This window comes from Nelumbo nucifera, chromosome 1 (genome assembly GCF_055504915.1).
Source record: "Nelumbo nucifera cultivar China Antique chromosome 1, China Antique-T2T, whole genome shotgun sequence".
In the NCBI taxonomy this organism is placed as follows: Eukaryota; Viridiplantae; Streptophyta; class Magnoliopsida; order Proteales; family Nelumbonaceae; genus Nelumbo; species Nelumbo nucifera.
Window position 1 is genome coordinate 132,384,905 of NC_142649.1, and position 17,774 is coordinate 132,402,678.

The window sequence follows — 17,774 nt, forward strand, 5'->3', positions numbered from 1 at the left end:
ATACTATACTAGGTGTCAGATTGGGCTGTCTTTGATATGCCAATCAGTGAGATCCTTAGTGGGGGTCAAAACTTGGGTATATTGGGATAGTCTGAGAATTCATCTGAGTGGGTGATCATAGTGACAGGATCAGTCCCTTTGTCGGGCAAAGGTAATGATCGGGGATGCACTCTCTCTGATGGAAACCAAGACTGCCGGCAGCCGATTTCAATCGTTGAGATTTGTTTTGCAAAATATATTTTATATGAGATATAAAAGTATATGTATTACGGTTTCTAAACATTTGCAAAATGTTTTAATTCCCGGGATTCATGTGAGTAGAGAGTGCAACACTGTTCCTTGCAGTCGAGGGAGAGGTCATCTCTTGTTGGGCAGTGTTTGATCATTATGGGTTGAGAGGTTAAGTGTAAGGCCATTGAGGGTAATACCTGATGGGCTAATCTTGCATCTGCCCACAGTCCTTGGGTGTTACAAGGTGGCTTGGCCCAGGGGCCACTTAGGGTAAGTGTTGGGCCCATAGAGCCCATGTGATGGGTTTCAGGGGGTGCATTGTCCATAACAGTGTATTCGGCCAGGCCTTGTAACAAAAGCTGGGCTGAACCCTTGTGGCTGATGTGTAGATCAATGTTTGGGTCCCACGCCATACAAGGAAGCCCAACTGGGTAGCAGTTTGGAAGGCTAAGTGAGCACATAACCATATTGGGCCTAAAGCCCATTTCGAACTGGGCTGATTTGATCAGTTAAGGAAGGGGCGAATCTGAGATTAGATTGGCAGATAGGATAGGGTCTTACCCTATCCACTCAGAGAGTCCAAATCTGAATACAAATTCAGATCTGGAAACCTCCTAATGGGATTAAGAGAGGACTGATCTAATCTACAGATAAGATAAGGATTTACCCTTATCACTTAAAGGGAATTCTGATCCAAATATGATTTGGATCAACAACTCCTAAGGGGATTAGGAGCTGATCCCTTTAAGCTTATAAAAGGAGGAGGGGGTGGCAGCTTTTAGAAGATATTCATATTTACATCCTCTTCAGAGCTGAAATTACAGAAGAGAGAATTCAGCATCACTGCACTAAATCTCTCTTGCCGCCTCCTTCCTGCCACCGCCATATCTGCCAGTTCGATCTCCTCTTGTCAGTAGGAGTGATCAAGATTGGATCTTGATATCAGTCCTTTGTGAAAAGGGCTGATCGGAAGAAGTGCTCACTTGCCGTCCAGTTGATTCTTGCGAAGGATCTGGTTCTTTTGAAGAACGCTGTTGATTCTGCTCCATCCTACACTGCGCCATCTTCAGTGGGAGTAGTCTTTGCTTCCTTCCTTGGGCGTGAACACCTCCATTGGGAGATACTATTTCTCCGTATTAGGTATATCCCTCTCCTGTTGCTTTTGTTCAGATCTGGTTTGGTTCATGGTTCAAGATTGATCATTGAAAAATATGATTTTTCTAAAGTAGGGAATATGATTCCCAGTAGGACGGAGAGAATTTTTTTTGAAATTCGCCCATTCTATTCTGCAAGTTTCGGGCGTCCATACGATGGATATCCCATCCCTTCATCTCTGTTGGACAAGAGACATCGGATCTAGTCCCAACGAGGGTCCCAATAGCAATAGCCTTTGGAGACCTGCATTGGGAACATCTCGTTTTCCCTCTAGGGAGATGTTCTTAATGTACAACATGGCTGTTGGGACTTGTTCCAAACTCTAAACAAGATGGATAGCTCACCACATCTGAACCGTGTATTCGGAACATCTCCCATTAACATGTACGGAAGATGTTTTCTAGTGCACGCTGAGATGTGCATGTGGGAAGCAATAATATTGATATTAAATGGAATTTACAACTGCGCCTCACTACACATCTGAAATTAATACCGGGAACCAGGGGTGGATTCGAGTCAAGCCGAGCCGAATAGTATGAGGTTCGAGCTCGGCTCGGCTCGGCTCGAGCTCGATTTGAGAAAAAATGTTTTATAAAAATAAAAAATTATATATATAAAATATTTTTATTTGATATTTAAAAAATTAAGAATTATAATATTTTTATTATATATATATATATTCGAGCTCGACTCGCGAGACTCGTGAGCCGAGCTCTATTAGGCTCAAGCTTGACTCGCTTATTAATCGAGCTTATAAATTGGGTTCGAGCTCGGCTCAAAGCTCAATTGAAACCGAGCCAAGCCGAGCTCAAGTAGCTCGTGAAGAGCTCAGCTTGTGGCCACCCCTACTGGGAACATCAACACGTTAGTGGGGTGCTGATGTGATATGAGTTCAGATTTGTGCCCCACAAAAGGGCTCCCCACAACATCCCACAACACATCTCCCGATGATGATATCATCGGTTCAGTACTATCATTGGGAGATGTTCCCAATACACGGCAGAGATGTGTTGTGGGACATTGTGGGGTGTACATGTCAACTCCTCTATTAAATGGGGTTAGCTTGTTAGAAGGCTTTTAGATCGATTATCAATTCCCAATAGAAAAAAACCGAGTCCACATCTGTGCCCCACAACACATCCTGACCTTGTATTGGGAACATCTCCCGTGGACGTCTCATCATCTTCCATACTTGTCATTGGGAGATATTCCCAATATATACAATGAGGCTGTTATGTGCTGTGAGATATCATGGGGCGCCCCCTTGTGGGGTGTTGATGTAAACTTAGCAAAATCACATCTGTGCCCCACTATCCGTGGTTGTGGGTGCGCTCTGTGGGGTGCAACTGTGAATTCCCATACAATGCGCCCCACATGCACATCCTAGTATGTATTGGAACGAGATCACATCAGCACCCCACATGGCATGCCCCACGTACATATCTCAGCGTGCATTGGGAACATCATGGTTCAGATGTATTGTGAAGCGCCTATGGGGTGCAAATGTAAACTCACAGTACATGTCCCTAATGCATGGTTAAGATGAATTTGGATTTCATCCTCACAAAACCGTCGTTTCAGTCTTTTGCCATCATGCATTAATAAGATCTCAATACTTAAATGTTTTAATTGATATTCCAAATACATATCTTTAAGGGCTATGAGGATGAAATCTGAATTTGGTTAAGAGATGATGTGGGGTGGGTTCTATGAGGTGTGCTCTATAGAGATGTTCCCAATGCACAGTTAAGATATTGGGTTAAAATAGTGATATGAAGATGGGTTCCACAAGATCTTTCAAAATTTCATCACATATTGGGACATATCAAGTGTATCGTATTGATGGTAAGTGGCTTGTCAAAGATAGATTATTATATAGGAAAAAAAATTGTGAAAGATAATTTTCTTTTAGTTAAAAGTTTATTGGAAAAAAAGATCTATTTAAAATAAATAAAATTTTATGGATAATATATTTACTTTAATAAATAAAACAATAAATAAATAAATAATCATGGCCATCAGGCAATAGAGTGAAAGAGGGAGAGATGACTTTTGTCATTGTATTTTTGTTTTATATAGTGGAGTAATTATAAATAGTTAAATAATAATTAATTTAATTTAATAAATAAATAAATTTATAAAATAAACGAGATAAATAGACAATCAAGTGAGAGAGTAAATATTTATAAATATATACACAATTCTATGTCTTACTTTGCTAGCAATAATAATTTGTTAGACTATTAAATTATTAACTAATTAAATAATTTAGTAAAATAAGCAAATAAATAAATTAATAAAACATTATGTATTATCAACACAAGATTGGTAAAGGCTATCTCAAATTATTTAATTAATTAATTTAGTGTTGTTATTGGGTTGGGCTGAACTACTAGGCTACCGATACCATGAACAGGCTTAGCCCGGTTCGTGGCCCGACTTGGCCTAAGACTTGGCTCGCGAACCAGTTCGCCCGTGGCATGACATGGGCCCATGCGGGCTCAGTTTAAACAAAATTTTAAGATCTTTTTTAATTTTTTGTCTATTTTTTTAATTTAGGTTAAAATTTTTATAAAACATGGGTTAGCCTGATTCGTGGCCCGGCCTAGCCTAAGACTTGGCCCATGGACCAACCTAGCCCGTGGCCCAACACGGGCCCGCGTGGGCACATGCCGTAAATTATATAATATATTAATATATAATTTTATTTTCAATTTTATTATATTATTTCATTTTGTTATTGCATATATAAACAATTGTACACATCAAAATTCATATAAAATAAAATTTTAATATTTTTATCTATTTTTTAATTTATAAAACATGGCTTAGCCTGGTTCATGGCCCGACAATAATTATATAATATATTAATATATATAATTTGATTTTCAATTGTATACATCAAAATTCATATAAAATAAAATTTTAAGATCTTTTTTACTTTTTTGTCTAATTGTTTTAATTTATGTTAAACTTTTCATTATTTTTTTTTTAATTTTTTAAAAAACATGGCTTAGCCCGATTCATGGCCCGGCTTGGCCTGCGGTATGACATGAGCTCGCATAAGCTCAGGCTGTATATTATATAAAATAATTATATGATAATATAATTTCATTTTCAATTTTACTATATTATTTCATTTTATTATTGCATATATAAACAATTGTATGCATCAAAATTCATATAAAATAAAATTTTAAGATTTTTTAAAATTTTTTTAATTTATGTTAACTTTTTTTTTTTTTTTTTCAAAATTTTTAAAAACCATGGATTAGTCTAGTTCGTGGCCTGGCCTGGCCTAAGACTTGGCCCATGGACCAACTCGACTTGCAGAATGACACAGGCTTGCGTGGGCTCGGGTCGAGGGCTGTATTGGATCAACCCCTTAGAGTATCACAAGGAAACGAAGCACGACCAACACGACATGTCCCAACACGACTTGATTGTAAATAAAATGAGAGATAAAGACGATTTTTAACAAATATGAAAAAGGTAAAAGTTTAGTGACATCATTGTAAATAATTGAAAGTGGCACTATTGCAAATAAAACATGTTTAGTATCAAATATGATTGAAGAAAATAAGAAATAACAAGTTATGATTGTTTTTTTGTTTACTCAATGGCATCATTATAATTAATTAAATTTGTAATGGTAATACTTAAAAGCATGTATAAAAATGGGGTTTTTATTGATCTCTCCACCGCAGAATTCAAATTCATAAATTGGTTTTTATTTTCAACTCCACCCCCACTACACATCACTTAAATTTTTACCAAAATGCCCCTCGTATTTAATACACGGTTGCTTCCTTATTTGAGACTTCTTTCCAAAATCTCTGTCCAATCACCACCTCTGCCGCTTCCATCTGGTTGAGTCATTGCTACCGCTACGGAAACCAATTCCATCTTCAAGGTTGCCGATGGTTCTTCGCGCCTGCATTTTGAATCCCACGCTGGAATCTCCTACAGTATAACTCCCTAACATAGTGAGGGAAGTTGAGAAATCGATGGATCTATAAAGGTTTGTCATATTCGCATATTCAAATACTAGTAGAATGGCCCGTGCGATCGAGGGACTTGACATTAATGGTGATGTTCGATTATAGTTCCATATATTGGGCACAAATGATAGCTTAAATTCAATTCAAAGTCTTAAAACAATTATACAATACCGAAAAAAAAGAAAGACTATTTCGTAAAATGCTAAGATCTGATCTTCATAACGCCCATATAATTGTGGTCACACATACATTAGATTAAATGCAACAAATCAGTAATAAAACTACATTTAGTAGTGTTTCATACAATGGTGAGTTATCCCAACAAAACACAAACTTCATGCAGAATTGGAGAATTGATGAAGATGCCCTCTTAACAAATCTCATTTTTTTTGTAATTACCTAAAATTTATAAAAATAATTACTGCTAATGGTTAAAAGAGATGTAAATTAAGCATCTTGTGTTAATTTACTGAAGCCATCGTTAAATGAAAGAAGTCATTATCTAACAATAAAGACTATTATAAGATTGAAAACTGTGGAGAGTTGATTGTGTGTTACCAAGGAATATTCATGACCATGATATTGTGATATTGAGAATATATAAGCATCCATTCCAATGTTCTTCTTTAGGTCCACGCCTTTCTGTTTATTGAAGGAACCTACCCTTCAATCCTACACCTTTCCTTGATAACTTTTAGTTGCAAAACATTTAAAGACACGGTGACACACCTAATACGTTCCTCATAAATTCTTAATTAGGAAAGAACATACATTAAAATCAATACATTATAAAATGATTAACCCAACATACTTACCTTCTTACATTGAAAACAAAACAAAAAACAACAAGAAATTAGGAAAAAAAGATGCATACTATATTCTTATACTTCTGGTCATGTGTATTGTTCTCATAGCTTCATCATAGGGGGAGTACTATCTTGCATTTTGCTCTTATGCTTTTAATATATTTAAATTCTCATAGCTTCGTGGTAGGGGAGTACTATCTTGCATATTGATCTTTTGCTTTTAATATGTTTAAATTTGGTTAATTTATCAATAAGAGAATTAAACTAAAGATATAATGAAATAAAACAAAATTCCACATATTGAGTTTCACAATTTGATGCTTGGACATTTTAAATTGCATATTTCCTTGACTCACAATTGAACTATATAACTTTACTTATCATATTAACGAAGATTAACATACTTTAAAAAGAAAGTTGATAGAATTAAAATTTTCATGTCCAAATGCTTCTTCAAAATTGACAATGCAAGACCAAATAGGCCCAAGATTTAGTCATACCAAACCTAGAAAAGGAATACATCCACGGAACCATTTGTTACTTGATTTCTATCAAACACCACTAACAAAATCTTTGGTGTCAAACTCAAACTTCGGTTTAAGTTCATGTTGAGGGAAGGTACCAAGTTTACCGTGGTTGTTGAGCCTTACCTTGATAATTGTCAGTGGATTAACAACATATGACCCCCAATTGTTAATGTCTTCTTTGTGGAAAACATTTTGGTGATCCTTACTATTCTAGCATTCTTCTTAAGCATATCCAAATGGTGGACATATGGGGCTCTATAAGTATATCTCCTTTGTCAGCTCTAACAGAAGATAGATAGATAGATAGATAGAGAGAGAGAGAGAGAGAGAGAGAGAGAGGACTCAATTTATTGAAAACATTACAACTTCATTTATAGTTTCTATATTATATATATAAATTAAACATCTACAAAAGAAGTGAAAATTTACTTAAAAAGACGAGTATACTTCATTTTTGTTAGCCTACATAGTTCTGTTTTCTCCTTCCTTTTATTAGCAATAGAACAAAAAGGACTTTATAATTGCTAGCTTATATAGGTAGTTATTGTTGTTACTTTTCATTCCCTTGTGAATTGCATTTTGAAAATAGGATGTAGTGTCTGAACAAGAAGGGGAATGAAAACCAAAGTTTTCAACATTACCTTTGAAATCCATACACGCAAAAGAGGCTGACAAACACAAAGATAATGGGGAAGGGTCATACTTTATAGACTATCTCATAATTTGGCCATAATAGGTTCTATTGGCTTGATCACATCATGAGAAGATCAATACAAGGAATCTAATATAGGTATGCTTCTCCTTATCATCTAATAAAGCGAGAATGAAAGGTTGCTAAGTATTTGACAGGATAGGAAATAAGATATATTTATATAATATGTATGTACATAGGTTATGCATAAGTCTAGTTTATGTACAAACAGAAGTGATCAATAACATCCTCTAAAAAATTCCATGTGAAAATAAAAAAAAAATAATGTTCAAGAAATGACACATATAGCATGAAGCGAATAGAAATAGGTAAATAGATTAACTATTCCTCATTGTCATCCGTATCTAATGCATGAGAAGATTTCTTATACATCATATAAACGCACTTTGGAGAATTAGTCTTTTTATTAACCTTATTGTCCTTTGATCTTAGTAGAACATCAAATGATGCTAAAGATACACCATACTATATTATCCTTGAGGCAATCTATGGTCACATTTAAGAAAAAAACATGACATCAAATGATAAAATTACCGAATAAGGACTTTATATTTATTGGGTCATTGCCATGTAGCCACAAGTTGGTAGAATACTGCATTTCCACATGGAAACAATGTAAGGTTCGAGTTCAAATTTCCAACCTTAATTGTCCACCAGTCATTGATATCATCTATTGTCTACCAGGTATTTCCAATTCCATCTGACCATAAGGCAGAGCCATCCACACCTTACATAAAATGAAAACACACCAGTACTTTTAATTGAATGGCTTCAAATGTACAAAAGGCATGAAAAATCTTACCATTCATAAAGTGAATAGAAAATTTTATGGTCAGCTGCATTTACATCATATCATATGGGTGGGTATTTGTAAATGATAGAAAACAGAATCAACCAGTAGCATTGCCTGGTTGTGCTTTAAGAAAGAACAATACTCATACTAATAGCATGAGCAAATAGTAAATGTACACGACTGAATATAAATAAACTTCTCATGAAAAAAATAATTAGATTAACACTAAATAACAAGACACAAAACCAACATATTAAACCAACTTCTCCATAAAATTGAAAAAAAAAAAGAGAAATGCCAATAAAATCTAGTATTCAAAGTAAAAAATGAATTCAATCCTATAGGGATATGATAATAGAAAGGCAAAATAAGGTACAATTTTGAAATATGTCACAACAAAAAATAAAGGTAAATATTACATTGCGGGCAATCAATCTAACACAAAAATAAAGAAAAGGTTAATAAAGAAAAGAACATTTTGGGCTAAATTCAATTCATATTTCAAAGCTAAATATACAAAGAAAAACCATTCTACTTTATTGTATTACTTATTTCTATGTCTTCACTACAAAATCTTTATATTTAACATAAAAAATGGCAATCCACTTCAAAATCCTCCTTTCCCATGTACACACCGTCTGGTTGCATTCTCTGACACCTACAAGCAACAGACAACTGCATTACAGAAGAGGGGAACATATTTTAGTGAATCAAACCTTAAAAAAAAAGGGAGATAAAAAGGAACCCTAATTTTTGGGTTGTAATACATAGGCCTCAATGGTAGCACCATAATCCAGCCCAATGAAGAATATGCTTAAACCAACAAAATATGATCAATGTAATCTACTTTAGAAAAAAAAATGAGCAAGTAGATGAAGAGCAAAACCATTTACCATATTGCATCCATCAACAATTTACCATCTCATCAATGCTATTGGAATTACTATTAATAAAGAGTAAAAACCCTATCTCGACAAAGTCCCAACAAAAAATTAAATAAATAAATAAGTAATAAAGCAAAAAGAAGAACAAAAAATTCTTAAAGTACAATCACCAACCAAAATAGAGAGTGTGAAACACGATTTCCCATTTTTGAAATACCGTGACAGACCTAAGAAATGCATAACCCAACATAAAAGAAAAATAAATTCATCATCCAACAATCACCAATATTGATTCACAAAGCAATGGAGATGTAGATTAACTAATCTTCAATATCCCATCCATTAAGCAACATATGTTTTGATAATGTGGAGTAGCTGAGAATAGGAATGACTAAATTAATCGTTAATAGAGTCATTTATCTGAAAGATATGAGTAGAAGATTCACAACAAAGATGCAAAGATTTAAACATGAACCCCTATTTTACAAAAACCAGAAAACAAAAGAACATATCAACAGTCCAAGATAATTGTAGGTCCACACCAAGGTAGATAGCCGACCTCTAATGTAGTGTCCATGATATGGCTGATGCTGCAAGAAAAAGCTCTATGGGAATTGAGTGTGCTTGCTATCAATAAGTAAGAAAGAAAAGAAAACCAACTCTGTCTACAATAGCGACGTATGTTTAATAGTAAGGGAGAAGAATAGCGGGAATTGTAGTCGGCTAAATCCCTTGCTTTGGTGACTGATGAGCGGTGAGGGTTTTGACGATGGAGTACTACCTCTTCCCCATTTTTCTTTTTGGCTTGGTATTCTGTATTCCCTTGATTGAAAACCTTCTCTCTCTCTCACTCTCTCCTCAAGCTAACACTTTGTGTTTTGTTTGACAAATGTCTCATCTGTTTGTCACTTTTGTTGTCTCCAAAAAGGCATAGTTAATGAGGGTAATTTTGAAAAGGAAATTAGGATGCTTCAATGATAACATCTAATGAGGGTAATTTTGGAAAAAATAAATGGCACAGAAACTTTTTACAAAGCTTTCTAATTCAAATACTTCGACCCATTCTTCCTCTTCATCTTCTTCTTCCTTATAAACAAATATAGAACGTTACTTTCAAGAGAGAAAAAATAAAAAAAGATCAGATCGCATGAAGTTGGTCCTTGTAGGCGGAGAAGACGATGGATACCTTTGCTTTTTGGAGGACGTTTCGAGACTTCGAATGAATACTATAGCATAGTATCAGGTCAAGAAGATGAGACACGTGGATCGGATCATTTGCATATCTTATAGCTCGACACGTGTATATGTTAATTAATGTTACATACTATTAATTAATAGAAATTTTATTTAACTTAATTTACTATTAGCATAAATTTAAGTAACGATAATTATTGACAATAATTAGTAATGAATGATTTATTACTGTTAACAATGATAAGTTATTAAATTTAATTAATAGTTGTTAATGAATATTGAGTTAAATATAATTAATAGACAATTAATGGTAAATCATTATTAAAATTATATGTTAATTTACTAATAATTAGTAGAAAAAATTGCTAAAAAGAATAGTTAATTAATAAAATATTTATTATAATATCATCTTTTAAGTACAATTTTTGAAATTTAATTTTTAGGAAATTAATTATTAGAGTTAATTAAATATTAAGGAAACTAATTTTGTGAAAATTAAATATTCCAACAACATAATCAGAACTAAATATTTTCTGAAAATGTTTTTGTGATAATTATGTATTGCAATAAAATATCACAACTAAACAATTTTCCAAAGCATTGGCCCACTTTGGTGGCCAACGCACCCTCCTTCGTTCCACGTGCCACTCAGGGGCAACTTAGTGGATTTGGTCACGTGTGGTGCACTAAGGGTTAGGGTTAGGGATGGGCTACAGGACCGGCACGGTGTGGTAAGTTATTGTCCCCCGGTGCCAGGGGTCGAATGACAGCTCGATCGGAGATATGGATAGGCCTGACAGAGCGAAATGGAGGTTTTGGGTAAAGCTATGTTTCGCTCCGTCAACTAAGGTCATGGGCAATTAGGCGTTCCATTTGTGTCGGATGTAAATCTTGGGACTTTGCAGAGTCTCTCATTCCGGTTTGGTGGCCAACACACCCCTCCTTCGGTCCATGTTCCGAAGGGTTAGGGTTAGGGATGGGCCACGTGTGGCGCTCTAAGGGTTAGGGTTAGGGATGGGCCATGGAACCAGCACAGTGTGATAGGGGATTGTCCCTTGGAGCTGATTGTCGAATGACAGTTCAATCGAAGTTATGGGTAGGCTCAACGGAGCGAAATGGAAGTTTTGGCTAAACATCTATTTCACTCTGTCGACCAAGGCTGTCAACAATTAGGCATTTATGTTTGGGCGAGATGTGAATCATGAGACTTTGCAGAGTCCCCCATCCCAGTTTGGTGGCCTACGCAACCCTCCTCCAATCTATGTGCCTCTCAGGGGCAACTTAGTGGATTTGGCCATGTGTGGTGCACTAAGGGTTAGGTTTAGGGATGTGTCGCGGGATCAGAATGGTGTGATAGATTATGTCCCCTGGTGCCATAGGTTGAATGGAGGCCCAATCAAAGTTATGGGTAGGCTCGATATAGCAAAATAGAGGTTTCGGGTAAACCTCTATTTCACTCCGTTGGCCAAGGCCCTCGGCAATTAGCTGTCCTATTTTGGCCCGGATGTGAATTTTGGGACTTTGAGGAATAGGATTAAAGTATCGTATCAAATAATTTGGATATGGATACGAATATGGATACACTTTGGAAACACATGGATACGGAGGAAAAATATGGATACACTGGGGTAATACATAAAAATTTCATAATATATTAATAATATTAAATTTAAGGTCAAATAATCATAAATAATGTATAATATAGAAAATGTATATTTTAATGGTGTATATGAAAAAAATATTATAATTAATATAATATGATGCATAGATATCATACAATTTTATTGATAATGTATCAATCAAGAGTCTAAAATGCAAAACACATTTTCCTATTATATTTTAATTATTATATCAATTATTTTTTATTTTACTATTTTTACTTTTTACATTAACAAAGAGGTCAACCAAATATTAAATTCTTATGTAAATTAAAATATCAATTAATAATTTATAAAATGTATAATCTTAACTTAAAATATATCAAATCTATTAAAATTTCTAAGATACATATCATATGTAAATTCATAATTTTTGACCTTTAAAATGATTATTCCATTATTATATTTTTATTCCTATAATTTTCTAATTAAAAATCATTTTTTTGGTATAAATGCAGATTAGAAGATTTGATTGGTTCAATTTAAGATTATAATCTTGAATATTTTGTAAAAAATTACTTTATTTTCTAAATAATAAATATGATTTTATGTAATGTAAATTTATATATATATATATATATATATATATATCATGTGCACATTTATAAATTTTAAGTATTAAAATAATTATTCTCTTATTAATATTATATTTTTATAATTTTTTTGAGATTCAAAGAATATTTTAATATAAATGTGGATTTGATAAATTATTTATTTCTATTATTTTATAAAATACTGATTTTAAGTTTTAGTTGGAGTTAACTGTAATATGTATTATTTATTTGAATTGCATTTAAGCAATAAAGAAATAAAAGCTATATTCATTTACTCATAAAGACAAAAGTTGGAGTGGTGTAATGGCTTACAGATGTGGACGTTAAGCTCTCTCTTAACTCTTGATGTGTGTTCGAATCCTTCCAATTCTTCGTTTTAGAAGAGTATGCACATTCGCGTCTTGCGGGTATCAGTTCTATTTGGTCTGTATCGATATGTATTGGCTGATAAAATGTGATACCGGTAACGCATTCATATTTCAATCCTTGGATTTGGCGATGTGTGGTGCACTGGGTTAGGTTTAGGAATCTGCCATAGGATTAGAACAGTGTGGTAGATTATGTCCCCCGGTGCCATGGGTCAAATGGAAACTCGACAGGAGTTCTGGGTAGGTTCGATAGAGCAAAATAGAGATTTTGGGTAAACCTCCATTTCACTTCGTTGGTCAAGGCTGTCGGCAATTAGCCATCCCGTTTTGGCTCGGATGTGAATTTTGGGACTTTGAGGAGTCCCTCGTGTGGATTTGGTGGCCAACGCACCACCCTCTCGTCCACGTTCCACTTGGGGGCAACTTAATGGTTTTGGTCACATGTGGCATACTAAGGCTTAGGGTTAGGGATGGGCCGCGAGACCGGCACGGTTTGATAGGGTATTGTCCCCTAGTGCTAGGCTAGGGTTCCAATGACAACCCAATTGGAGTTACGGGTAGGCTCGACGAAGAGAACCTCCGTTTCACTCCGAAACCACCATTTGGCTCAGCCGGGCAAGACGTTTGGGAGTTTATTAGGCCGGAGTGGCTGGGGATTTCTTTTAGGTGAGTGTCGGCACTACCGTGAGGATTTGGTGGGCACATCACCCCTCCACTTGGTTTAAGTGTTGGTGTGATGGAATTTAGACATTTAGTCACGTGTGTCGCGCTGGCTATCTAGGCATGGATAGGCTGTGGGACCACCAAAACATCGTTGAGTGATGCCTCTCGATGCCACAGTGCGAATTAGGGGCAATTTAGACTTATAGATAGGTTCAACGAAGTGAAACAGAGATTTTGTAGACCCTCTGTTTCACTCCTTCGAGCAAGACCACTGGGAGTTTGTTGAAACAGACGGTTTGGGGATGTCTTTTAGGTGAGTGCCAACGCTACCTTGTGGGTTTGACATCTCCATATCACCCCTCCGCCCAGTTTAGTGTCGGTGGGGTTGAATTTGGGTATTTGGTCATGTGAGTCGTGTTGGAATATTTAGGGTATATAATTAATCTAATAATTAAATTATAATAATTATTATCAGTTATAGAAAACTAATTTACTATAAGAATTTAGTAAACACATTTTCAAAAAATTAATATACCAAAATTAAATTCATTTTCAGAAAACTATATTAAATTATTAAATTATTTACATTATAATTAAATTACTTAATCGTTTACAATAACAATAATTATTAAATTATTCTTCAGATTATATAATTACAAAAATCATTAGTAATTTTTCAAATTAATATTTAATTTGATTTTTGGAAATATTTTTTCAGCTATTCATTTAATTATTTTTAGAAAATTGTTTAATTGTGACATTTTATTGCAATACATAATTTTCACAAAAATATTTTCAGAAATATTTAGTTTTGATTATGTTGTTGGAATATTTAATTTTTAGAAAATTAATTTCCTTAATATTTAATTAACTCTAATAATTAATTTCCTAAAATTTAAATTTCAAAAATTGTATTTAGAAGATGATGTCATAATAAATATTCTATTAATTAACTATTATTTTTAGCAATTTTCTACTAATTATTAGTAAATTAACATATAATTTTACTAATATTGTACCATTAATTATCTATTAATTATATTTAACTCAATAATCATTAACAACTATTAATGAAATTTAATAATTTATCATTGTTCACAGTAATAAATCATTCGTACTAATTATTGTTAATAATTACCATTACTTAAATTTGTGCTAATAGTAAATTAAGTTAAGTAAAATTTTTATTAACTAATAGTATGTAACATTAATTAACATATACGCGGGTTGGGCCGTAAGATATGCAAATGATCCGATCCATGTGTCTCGTCTTCTTTACCCGATACTTTGCTATGTATTCGCTCGAAGTGTCGAAACGTCCTCTAAAAAGCAATGTTACCCATCATCTTCTCCACCTAGAAGGATCAACTTCATGCAATATGATGTGGGGTGACCCAACCTAGTCCATTTAGGGTTGGGAGGCCTAGCCCACGAGTGCCAGATTTGGGAATGAGATCCGCTACAGTAGGGGTTACCTTGCTCCCTTCGTACGGAGCCAATTGCAGAGCATTCACCTAAAGGGATAAGAGATCCATCATATGGATGGCCGAACCCTGCAAGAAGGTTGGGCGAAATTTCAAAAATTTCTCTCTCCCATCTGAGAATCGCATTCCCTATTTTAGAAAACTGCATTTTCAATGATCATTCTTGAAACAAAACTGGACCAGATCGGAAACCATTAGAAAGCCAGGGATATACCTGATACGAAGTAGCAGTAACTCCCAATAAAGGTGTTCATGTCCAAGGAGAAAACCAAAACCCGCTTCCACTGAAGATGACACAGTGCGTGTTGAAGCAGGATCATCAAGATGGCTCTTCAGCAAGAACCATGATTCTTCAGCAAAAATCGAATAGGGATGGTGAGTACGAGTTCATATTGCTTCTTCTACCAAAAAGCAATATCAAGAACACTTCTTGATCACTTCCACAAGTGGAGATCGAACTAGGTAGGGGCGGCAAAAACAGGGGAGAATTTTGTAGATTGCTATGTATAAAACTGAGAAATTCACCCCTATTTATAATCTTCTTTGGATCAGCCTCCTAATCTAATTAGGAGAGAGTTTTTTGATCCAAATATGATATTTGGATCTGAACTCTTAAATGGATAAGACTTATCTTATCCTTCAGCTAATCCTAATCAAATTATAAATAAGATCTTGCCCCTTTTAATTAACCAAATTAAACCCAGTTCGAATTGGGCTTTAGGCCCGTTAAGCTTATTTGCTCACTTACTCCTTAACCTGCTTGTTAGAAAGTTTTGTATGCCCTTAGCTTCAATCTGATTTGATGTACTTTTGATATTCAGTGTAAATAAATAAAGTACATGTTTTTCATGTTGCTTGGTATAATTCTGTGTAAGACCCTAAAACTGGATACTTATCGAGACTCGTGTTAGTTTTTAAATGTTCATAGCCATTGGATAAGTCTGGAGAGATTTATCCTGCCAAGGTTGATACTGGTGTGCCACCAAGTGTTGGGATGGCCTGTCTCGGCCACCAGGGTAAGACCCAAGGCACATGCAGTATGGGATTACTCGAATTCTTGAACCGGACCAGATTTCCAGTATTGCCCTAGACCTTGGAGACAGATGGGCAAAACTGGAAAGTTACACCTGACCCTTAGACTCGATTATGACACTTCACTAGATGTCAGATTGGGCTGTCTTTGATATGCCAATCAGTGAGATCCTTAGCGGGGGTCAAAACCTAGGCATGTTGGGGTAGTCTGAGAATTCATCTGAGTGGGTGATCATAGTGATAGGATCAACCCCTTTGTCGGACAAAGGTAATGATCGGGGATGCACTCTCTCTGATGGAAACCAAACTGCCGGCAGTTGATTTCAATCGTTGGAATCTTGTTTTGCAAAATTTATATATATATTTATATATTTGTACGGTTTCGAAATGTTTGCAAATGGTTTTAATTCCCGGGATCCATGTGAGTGGAGAGTGCAGCATTGTTCCTTGCAGCCGAGGGAGAGGTCCTCTCTTGTCGGGTAGTGCTTGATCATTATGGGCTGAGAGGTTAAGTGTAAGGCCATTTAGGATAATACCTGATGGGCTAATCTTGCACCTACCCACAGTTCCTGGGTTTTTATAAGATGGCTTGACTCAGGGACCACTTAATGTAAGTGTTGGGCCCATAGGGTCCATGTGATGGGCTCAGGGGTTCACTGAGCTTCTCAGTGAATTCGGCTAGGCCTTGTAATGAAGGCTGGGCCGAACCCATGTGGCTGGTGTGTAGATCAATGCTTGGGTCCCACGCCATACAAAGAAGCCCAACTAGGCAACAGGTTGGAAACTAGTTAAGCACTGAACACTTAATGAGCCAAAAAGCCCATTTCGATCTGGGCTGATATGATCACCCATTTATGGGGCAGATCTGAGATTAAAGTTAGCAAAAGGATTGGGCCTTTAACCTTATCCACTTTGGGAGACCAAATTTAAATCAGATTTGAATCTGGTAACCTCCTGATAAGATCAGGAGTAAGCTAACGTAATCTGCAGATAGGATTAAGATCATCCCCTATCCAAATACTGATTTGGATTGGGATAACTCCTCCTTAGGAGGTTTCTTAATCAAGAAGAAAAGAGAAGAAATCCTAAGAGAACAAGATCAGAATTCGAACATAGGGTTTGTGTGCAAGAAATCATCTTGCGAATTGAGATCAGATCTCATACACACTCTAGAGAGAAGAGAAGCAATTTCAGCCATCTTCATCTCAGGAGTTCTCTTCCAGTCGCCGCCATTTTTCTGACAAGATTCGATCTTTGAAGGAAAGAAATCAAGAAATCAATTCTTGATATCAGTTTTGCAGAAAGAACTGAAAAGATTTGGTGCTCAGAGTTTCTAGAGGATTCTTGCGAAGGATTCAGTGTGTAGGACTCACTCTGCTAGTTCCATTCCACATACAACTGTGTCATTTTTAGTAGGAGCAGATCTTGGTGTCCTCTTTGGGCGTGAACACCAACTTTGGGAGATACTGCTTCTTTGGATCAGGTATAATTCCACCCTTGTCTTTGGTTTAGATTTGGTTCGATTATGGTTCAAGTAGGATCCTTGAATACTGTATTCTTAAATTAGGGAATACGATTCACAGTTGGAAGATGGTAGAAAAATTTTTGAAATTTGCCCACCCATTACGCAATCTTTATGGCGTCCATACGATGGATCCTACCATTCTTTCACTGCTGCCCAGTTGGCTCTCTTTGTATGACGGGGGACCCTT